Here is an 11,313-nt window from a genome sequence, read left to right as displayed (position 1 = left end):
AGCTGTATTTGTTATTATTGGTGATTCAGTCAACGAATACCGTTTCTACTGTTTGTCTGGCCACTAGAGCGTATAGTTTTCTGTGAACTAGTGAGCCAGATTAATAATGCATGGCCATTCTAATTTAAAGCGTTCTACAGAAGCGCGCGGTCGCATGGTGACTACTAAGGCTACTGACGCGGTGGAAGGCTTTAGCAGGACTTCTCACTGGTAAGTCTCTTCTCTTACCCGACACTGGGCTTATTACCGGTCGTACAACACAGGTCGGCGAGATATGTTTCTACATTACAGCTTCAAGTGTTGAAATGTCAGAGAGTTGTTCTGTTTCAATTTAAGACACAGCTTATGTGATTGTAAACCCTTATTACTTTAACACCATCCTGAACAAGAGTTTTTCGCTAGTGTTAAAAGTAAATCGTCAAATTGAATTGCTTTCGTCAACACAATTTACAGGCTGTGATATCGACACACGCCTTTTTGCAATGATATACTAAATTCAAATGAAGCAAAAAAGTGTGTGTTATATGGCGTCATAGCAGGCAGTTTTCACGATAAATCAGATTTCATCTAGTTTTTTCTAATTCTATACTGCTATAGTATGGGTGTTGTTCTGGTAAAGACAGAGAGAGAGGTGTGTGTCACCATTGTACTCCTATCATTATTTGTATATGACAGGAGAGAGAGAGGGTGTGTCACCATTACATGATGTACCATTACATGATGTATATATGTGTGTCACCATTACATGATATATATGAGAGAGAGAGGTGTGTGTCACCATTATGATATAATAATATGTTGTATATGATAGGAGAGAGAGAGGGTGTGTCACCATTACATGATGTATATGATAGGAGAGAAACATATCACCATTACATGAAGGATATAATAGGAGAGAGAGGTGAGTGTCACCATTACATGATGTATATCATAGGAGAGAGAGAGAGGGGTGTGTCACCATTACATGATGTATATGACAGGAGAGAGAGGTGTGTGTCACCATTACATGATGTATATGACGGGAGAGAGAGGTGTGTGTCACCATTACATGATGTATATCACGGGAGAGAGAGGTGTGTGTCACCATTACATGATGTATATCACGGGAGAGAGAGGTGTGTGTCACCATTACATGATGTATATCACGGGAGAGAGAGGTGTGTGTCACCATTACATGATGTATATGACAGGAGAGATATAAATCACCATTACATGATGTATATGACAGGAGAGAGAGGTGGATGTCACCATTACATGATCTATATGATAGGAAAGAGAGAGGAATGTGTCGTCATTACATGATGTATATGACAGGAGAGAGAGAGAGGTGTGTGTCACCATTACATGATGTATATGACGTGAGGGAGAGGTGTGTGTCACCATTACATGATGTATATGACAGGAGAGAGAGAGAGGGGTGTGTCACCATTACATGATGTATATAACAGGAGAGAGAGGGGTGTGTCACCATTACATGATGTATATGATAGGAGAGAGAGAGGGTGTGTCACCATTACATGATGTATATGATAGGAGAGAGAGGGATGTGTCACCATTACATGATGTATATGACGGGAGAGAGAGGTGTGTGTCACCATTACTTGATATATATGACAAGAGAGAGAGAGAGGTGTGTGTCACCATTACATGATATATATGACAGGAGAGAGAGAGGTGTGTGTCACCATTACATGATGTATATCACGGGAGAGAGAGGTGTGTGTCACCATTACATGATGTATATCACGGGAGGGAGAGGTGTGTGTCACCATTACATGATGTATATATGAGGAGAGAGAGAGAGAGAGTGTGTGTGTGTGTCACCATTACATGATATATATACTCAGAGAGAGAGAGACCATTACAGATGTATATGAGAGAGAGAGAGATGTGTGTCACCATTACATGATGTATATGAGATTACAGAGAGAGGTGTGTGTCACCATTACATGATGTATATGATAGGAGAGAGAGGGATGTGTCACCATTACATGATGTATATGATAGGAGAGAGAGGTGTGTGTCACCATTACATGATGTATATGACAGGAGAGAGAGAGAGGGTGTGTCACCATTACATGATGTATATGATAGGAGAGAGAGAGGGGTGTGTCACCATTACATGATCTAAATGATAGGAGAGAGAGGGAGGGTGTCACCATTACATGATGTATATGACAGGAGAGAGATATGTGTCACCATTACATGATGTATATGATAGGAGAGAGAGAGAGAGGTGTCACCATTACATGATATATATGACAGGAGAGAGAGAGGGGTGTGTTACCATTACATGATGTATATGACGTGAGAGAGAGAGGTGTGTGTCAACATTACATGATATATATGACAGAATAGAGAGAGATGTGTGTCACCATTACATGATGTATATGAGATTACAGAGAGAGGTGTGTGTCACCATTACATGATGTATATGACAGGAGAGAGAGGGATGATATATATGACAGTAGAGAGAGATGTGTGTGTCACCATTACATGATATATATGAAAGGAGAGGGGAAGAGGTGTGTGTCACCATTAAATGATATATATGACGGTAGAGAGAGACAGTTGTGTGTCACCATTACATGATATATATGACAGTAGAGAGAGATATGTGTGTCACCATTACATGATATATATGACAGGGGAAACAGATGTGTGTGTCACCATTACATGATGTATATGACAGGAGAGAGAGAGAGAGGTGTGTCACCATTACATGATGTATATGACAGGAGAGAGAGAGGGGTGTGTCACCATTAAATGATATATATGAAAGGAGAGAGAGAGGGGTGTGTTACCATTACATGATGTATATGACAGGAGAGAGAGAGAGAGGGATGTATCACCATTACATGATGTATATGATAGGAGAGAGAAGGGTGTGTCACCATTACATGATGTATATGACAGGAGAGAGAGGGAGAGTTGTGTGTCACCATTATATGATATATATGACAGGCGAGAGAGGTGTGTGTCACCATTACATGATATATATGACAGAATAGAGAGAGATGTGTGTCACCATTACATGATGTATATGACAGAAGAGAGAGAGGTGTGTGTCACCATTACATGATGTATATGACAGGAGAGAGAGGTGTGTGTCACCAGAGAGAGAGAGAGAGTGTGTCACCATTACATGATATATATGACAAGGAGAGAGAGAGTGTGTGTCCATTACATGATGTATATGAGAGATAGAGAGATGCGTGTCACCATTACATGATATATATGACAGGAGAGAGAGAGAAAGAGAGATGTGTGTCACAATTACATGATATATATGACAAGAGAGAGAGAGCACCATCAGAGAGGTGTGTGTCACCATTACATGATCTAAATGATAGGAGAGAGAGGGGGGTGTCACCATTAAATGATGTATATCACGGGAGAGAGAGGTATGTGTCACCATTACATGATGTATATCACCATTACATGATGTTATTTATGCTTTAATTTTGTATTTACTGACATTCTGGCTACTTATAAACTTGATGTAGCTGTCGTCGCTATAGTAACGATACTATCGTAACACAGGCCTTATTGACCGGAAGTAATGCATCTATTTTCGGTTCTTTCGCGCGTGCAAGTATTTTTTTTTCTATTTTTAGCAGTTTGTACGATGTTTCATGCGACACGCGCAAAATTGAAAAAGCTATGTGTAAAATGATGTCGGCTATCTTTAATAACGAATACTTAACCTAACTGGCTAGTTATAGACCAATTTGTGGTTTTTCCCCGTCCTGATAAAATTTTCACGGCATTCGTCTGCACAGGGATCTCAGAACTTGTTACGGATAATGAAATGAATTTAAAATGAATCTTTATTTTACATAGTTTATAAGTTTAACTATCAACATCAGTTCTGTGGAGCTTAATTACGATAGCGCTAAGGAAACAAGGGTTGATTTTGGATGATAGAGGAAAATCCATAGGGGATCACTAACCTTATAGATATCCTCCCCCGCCGCCAGTGTGTCTCCATCCATGTTCTGTAGGGGAAAGTGGTCTAAACCTCGCGGTGGATTGAACTCAGGACGACAGAGAGACAGTCAGCGCATTAGTGATCATGAGTACCGAGTCACTTACTTTTACGTATCTCGACGTACATCCTTGGAGTTTTAGGTTAAAAATTCCGCAAAAAAATAGCAGCTCTCCATAGTATGTATTTTGTTAGGAGCAGAAACCTGGCCATGTTATGGTTTTAGGAACATTTCATGCAGCAAGTTCGAGACCATATACAAACCAGAGGAGGGCCGAATGAAGTATGTAAAATTGAAACTTCGACAATAACGGTCACGTGGAAAGGTTTCGAGCATGTAGCATGACTTTTTTCCGAAAAATGCCACCCATATTCACCCATGAATATCAGTCAGCTATACTGTGTTGCTAAACTGGTCAGATGAGTGTCCTGCGCGGAAAGAGAGTGAAATGCTTTCTGCGAAAGATATAGAAAATATCCTAAAGAAAAAAATCTTCCCGACGTAACAAGTTATGTTTCTGTGTCCGTCAAGCTGTGACCCAATAACAGTCCTACAGGTGGCTCCTGAATAAATTATTGTGAATTGACGTAGCATGTTATAGTTGAAGGGAGGCTATCCTTAAAGCATTAGAGCCGGACAAGACCGTGCAGTTTTCACGTATCAACCAATAACATCATTCTTAGTCATTCGAAATAACGATTTACATTTTTACTCAAGATCCTTTAAAATCTTGAGAGCCTACATTTAATTAGTAAAAATTTCAATGCCGTAATGAGAATTTTCCATTTCTAGATTGTAACAACCTGCTTTCTAAACTTATCGTGCTTACATCTTGCTGCCGATTCCCTAGGACTTGTTCCCGTTATCGCTCTTTTCTTGGTAAGTGTCGACAGCTGTGCAGCACCGAGCGATACAGGCCCATTGGACCTCATGATTACCAAGTACAAAATACATTTTGTACGGTCGATCTGACATAGAAACCTTAACGACTGCCCGCAGATTACACACGTTCCTGTCACATGATATAACTTGTAAGGAAAAGTTGCGGGTCTGTGCCCCAGCAAAACACTAAAACAGTATCTACCCTTCGGCGTTAATTAGGATAACTCGATACGGGTATTCGACTGCTCCAGTGTTCTTTGTTTGTAAAATGAGTTTCTCCAAACTGCCATGTTTAAGGCGGTTGAACCGTCAGGATCCGGATATATCCCAACCGTTTCTGAAACCTTATGCTTATGCAAGTTAACATCAATAATTATTAGAATACACTTTTGTAATTTTGATTGAATACATTATTTAACATTAAGTAGTGAATGATACCGCACGCGTCCTTCACTACGACGACCGAGGTTCGATTCCCGGATTTAATATAGATGTTTAGAAATATTTATGGTTGCACATTATACTTTTTTTGTTTTTGTATTTTTTTTTTTTTTTTATTATTATTATCATTTTTATTTTTATTTTTCCCTGCGCAATCCAGTTTTTTTTCTAATATCAAGACCCACACTGTAACGGAGCCAATAAACATGTTATATAATCGTGAGCAGTGATATTTAATGAACAATTTGATTTGACATTCGTGACAAATCAAAACTAAGCTGGCTGCCTGCACTGCTCAATATAAAGATTAATTTGAATTACTTCTTGGCGATTTGGAGCCAAAACACAGCGGCTAAATCGGTAGTACTTTAAAGTTTTACTCAATCACTTGCGTGTGAGTTGTGAGAGATTTGGTGGGAGAAAAGGGCGAGTGTTACGGCTCATAATGATAAAGAGATTCCAGAACAAAAATTTTATTTCATTTATCGTAGAATTTCTTTTAATTTTTTTTAACGGACAATATCTTGATGAAAAAATAAATCACTTTCCTACTAGCCAATGAAAAACAAGGTAACGAACTGTTTCTTCCATTTCCTACAATTTTGTCATGTCTGCGGAGAGACACCACGAAAGTGCGGCTTTGGTGCTGCTTGTCTGTCTACGGTGTCGTCAACATTTCGTTCCCAAAGTTTTGCGTTTAGACCCTTTGTTCGTAAAAATAATTGTACAGCTTAAGCCAAATTGGATATTTCTCTTAAAATAATATATTGTACACTTCAACACATCCCTTTATTGACAAATCACAGTCCAACAACTATGAAAACTTCATTGAACTTCGTTACATTGCACTGCGGACATATTATCTCATCAACACATTACATACATTTTGATGTTGTATTTTTTAAGCTTCTAAAAATGTCAAATTCCATTGCCAACATTGCTAGATTAGATTTGCATTTCTCTATTACAATATCAAATGTTTGAATACGACAATACATGTCTAGGTTGCTTACTTGCTTTTCATCAAAATGAACAATGAATAGATATTGACAGAAATGGAAACCATTGTCAATGAAGATAGGTTGAGCGGAATGGTAACCATTGTCAATGAAGAGAGATTGAAAAGAATGGTAACCATTGTCAATGAAGAGAGGTTGACAGGAATGGTAAAAATTGTCAATGAAGAGATTGACAATAATGGAAACCATTGTCAATGAAGAGATTGACAATAATGATAACCATTGTCAATGAAGAGATTGACAATAATGGTAACCATTATCAATGAAGAGATTGACTAGAATGGTAACCATTGTCAATGAAGAGAAATTGACAAGAATGGTAACCATTGTCAATGAAGAGAGATTGACAAGAATGGTAACCATTGTCAATGAAGAGAGATTGACAAGAATGGTAACCATCGTCATTGATTGGCAAATTGTAAAACCCCCATGGCACACATGCCCTGGTCATGTCACACCACAGGGGGCTAGGGGTTCACAAGGGTCAAGTATTATTTTACTTAATATATATTCTGATCTGAAAATGCCTTGAGTAATTTCTGACGCATTTGATTAAGATACGTGAAGCTGCTTGGGATGATGTGACCAGGTCCTCCACAGTCTTGTACGAACAGCTATGTCCAACGTTCAGTTTAATTAAGAGCACGTAAACACCATATAGATATGTTCTGATATTGAAACATTGAATCTTCACCGTACTGGAACACTCATTCTCCTTGTACTGAAAAAAGAAGAAGAAAAAAAAACATGAATATATGTTTTCTTGAATGTTTTCAGATCAAGGGCCATAACTCTGGGGAAAATAAGTTGTATCTACTCATTATACATTTGCATTTGTAATCACTAAACTTTCAGTTCAATGCCATCAAAGAGAAAGTAAATTCTAATATCAAAAATATATATCAGAATGAAGGTCAGGGCCAACACTATATAGTCACTAACTGTAACAGATTTTAGTATATATATATATACGAAAATACATAAACTCTCTCTCTCTCTCTCTCTCTCTCTCTCTCTCTCTCTCTCTCTCTCTCTCTCTCTCTCTCTCTCTCTCTCTCTCTCTCTCTCTCTCTGTGTGTGTGTGTGTGTGTGTGGGTGTGTGTGTGTGTGTGTGTGTGTGTGTGTGTGTGTGTGTGTGTGTGTGTGTGTGTGTGTGTGTGTGTGTGTGTGTGAGGGTGTGTGTGTATGTGTGTGTATGTGAGTGTGTGTGTTATTGTGAGTGTGTGTGTATGTGTGTGGATGTGAATGTGTGGGTGTGTATTGTTATATTTGTTCAGTAACATATATCTAAATCAAATCAAAGTCAATTCATGACTATAAATACCCTTCATTTTAAGACGTCATTATTCAAATTTATTAACATGCATAATTATATCATTCCATGTATATTGTTTGACATGTAATTGTTTGCTTGTGAATATGTTACACGTCACCAGATTAAGGTGTACGGCGGTGTGATAGTTTTCTCTACTTGGCGACAGAAGACAATGGGAAATAACGTGTTAGAATTCCTTTAGTTGCAGACAAATGGTTCACTGTAACGACACTCTTCCTATCGAATGTTTTAAAACGGAAAAGGATGCTATTAATCATCTAGGGCAGCGACTTCCCATCAGTCGTCGAAATCCCACGCAGCGAAATAGAATTGAAACAAGTCTACCCGTAAACACATCAGTACATATGACGTATTTTCTCGCTGTGCCTGAAAAGGTAACCGATATTGAGCATTAATCTATAACCGACGTTTGTGTTTACATGTAGAAAGGGTTGTGCAGGTTAAAAGGCGGCCGCTTGGTAACAGCTGGGTGAGATAACCAGTCGGTGAAAACAACACAGAAATCTGTTGTGTGACGGAATGTGTCGGTGACTGTCACCAGGGAAACGAACAACATAGGTTCGATGTGTAACAGCACCGCCAACGGACGATGCTGTCGTTAGTTTTGGGGTCTCGTGGGATATGGCTCGCGCGCGCGTGTGATGGCGAGAGTCGTCTGTGTGCGAGACCTATCGATGTTTTTTCACATTTCTCTTTTACATCGCTTACAGTATGTACGGAGACAGAAAACAATTAGTGTGGCTCTGATTCTAATGACAAATATAACGGTTTTGTGTCAGACAATTAGCACATGGTAATGGAGAGTGCTGGCCTGTGACGATTTGTCCCGTGCTCCATACATCGATTAACATTACCAACTGTTACTTCATTGTAGTTTTATCAAAGAAAGGAACACTTGAACTTTGTGTCAGGTAGATTTCTGAGACTTTATTTGGAAAATCTTGGTTTTGAATACAAACACAGTGTGTTGTAATTTTGATCAGTTTAAAACTTTGGACCAATATCATAGAAGATGGAGAGTTTGTCACTCAGAAGCCAGTGATTGAATACCCAGCTTTGACAGAGGATTTGAATACAAGGAAATATTTCATATCATTAAATCGATACAGGTGTGTACACTCTCGTATCGACGGCGATGATAATTTGATTTCGATATTTGACAATGTCAACAATTACTCCTACTGATAAGATATTGGCAACTCAGGAAGAAAACTTCTGACAGCGATGACAATGTCACATCTGATAGTGTGAGTCACATGACATCAATAATACAACGTCATTGAATCGATGGATGATAAAATGTGAACAGGCAATCTCATTTATCTAACGATGACGATAACGACATCCGACGATAATTGCATGTAAATTACAGGTGACGATAATTACATACGACGGCGGTAATTATATCCGACGACCATAACTCCATCCGTGAATTACATGTGACGACGATAATTACATGTGACTGAGGTAATCACATGTGATGACGATTATCACATGTGGCGGAGGTAATTACATATGGCAGAGGTAATTACATGTGACGGCGGTGATTACATGTGATTAACGCTAATTACATGTGACGACAATAATTACATGTGGCGGAGGTAATTACATGTGATTAACGCTAATTACATGTGCCGACAATAATTACATGTGGCGGAGGTAATTACATGTGACGACGATAATTACATGTGACGGAGGTAATTACATGTGACGACGATAATCACATGTGACGACGGTAATAACATGTGACAGAGGTAATTACATGTGACGACGATAATCACATGTGACGACGGTAATAACATGTGACGACAATAATTACATGTGGCGGAGGTAATTACATGTGACGACGATAATTACATGTGACGGAGGTAATTACATGTGACGACGATAATCACATGTGACGACGGTAATTACATGTGATTAACGCTAATTACATGTGACGACAATAATTACATGTGACGGAGGTAATTACATGTGACGACGATAATTACATGTGACGACGATAATTACATGTGACGGAGGTAATTACATGTGACGACGATAATTACATGTGACGACGATAATTACATGTGACGGAGGTAATTACATGTGACGGAGGTAATTACATGTGACGACGATAATTACATGTGACGACGATAATCACATGTGACGACGATAATTACATGTGACGACGATAATCACATGTGACGGCGGTAATTACATGTGATTAACGCTAATTACATGTGACGACAATAATTACATGTGGCGGAGGTAATTACATGTGACGACGATAATTACATGTGACGACGATAATTACATGTGACGACGATAATCACATGTGACGACGGTAATAACATGTGACGGAGGTAATTACATGTGACGACGATAATTACAAACGATGACTATACTTTTGCCTGACGATGATAATGACATTTCGACAGCTGACGTCCAGGTTGTAACTTTTCGTTGTCAACTAATTTATATCATTTGTATGCTAGTTTTGTTGTGGATAAAAAATAAAACATGGATACCTTTGTATAGTGACATACATAAAAGTGAGCTCTATGAGACTTTAAAGTAATCTAGTGCAGGCGTTCGATCTGACGGACAAGGCGAGACAATTCCTGAGGCCATTCTGTGGTGAATGCTTGGAAACTTCTGACTGTGGTCGCGAAGGAAGCAATTTACATGTGTTGAACGTGTGTGTGGTGCGACACAACCTCGTGTACGCTAGGCGTATTTGAAAACAAGTTTTAAAACTAAAACAACCTGAACGGGAAAAAGTGATGCAAAATACTCATCAAATGTAATATATTTTTTGCTAAGATATTATCTGTTATATAAACAATGGCGAATACGTAATTGTGGGGAAAATCATTTGAATGTTTCAGTATGCGGATATATGTTATTTTGAGGAAAGTATATTGGATATCTGTGTATACCACACCTTCTTCTTTTTCGTGTTGGGGGTGGGAGGGGGGGGTGTAGACCTGTTGGATGCTTTGGTATGCTCGTTACACGTAATCATTTTGAGGATTTGATTTGCATATCATACGAATCATTGTTGGGGAAATTAATGGACACCTTGGTAAAGCACACGGGTATTTGCGTGGATAACTGTTGGATTGTAGATGACAAATATTGTGAGGATTTCGCGATGGATACTTTGGTGTGAACCTACAGGTTATTTTTGGGGATTTCGCGATGGATACTTGCATGTAAATCTACAGGTTATTTTTGGAATTTTGCGTTTGATACTTTGGTGTAAACCTACAGGTTATTTTTGGGGATTTCGCGATGGATAATTGCGTGTAAATCTACAGGTTATTTTTGGGATTTCGCGATGGATACTTGCGTGTAAATCTACAGGTTATTTTTGGGATTTCGCGATGGATACTTGCGTGTAAATCTACAAGTTATTTTTGGGATTTCGCGATGGATACTTGCGTGTAAATCTACAGGTTATTTTTGGGATTTCGCGATGGATACTTGCGTGTAAATCTACAAGTTATTTTTGGGATTTCGCGATGGATACTTGTATGCAGGTTTGCACGCATACGTCGTATTTTGGAGTCGACCAATTGATTCTTCTCTTTTTTATTGCAGATTCATTTTACCAACAAAGCGTTCCAGAGATGTAGTGATGACAGCGATGACGATGAGCATA

This window comes from Ylistrum balloti, unplaced genomic scaffold, assembly GCF_031769215.1.
Source record: "Ylistrum balloti isolate Yb309-2 unplaced genomic scaffold, AGI_CSIRO_Ybal_v1 Utg370634, whole genome shotgun sequence".
Lineage (NCBI taxonomy): Eukaryota > Metazoa > Mollusca > Bivalvia > Pectinida > Pectinidae > Ylistrum > Ylistrum balloti.
Note: the sequence above shows the minus strand (reverse complement) of the source record.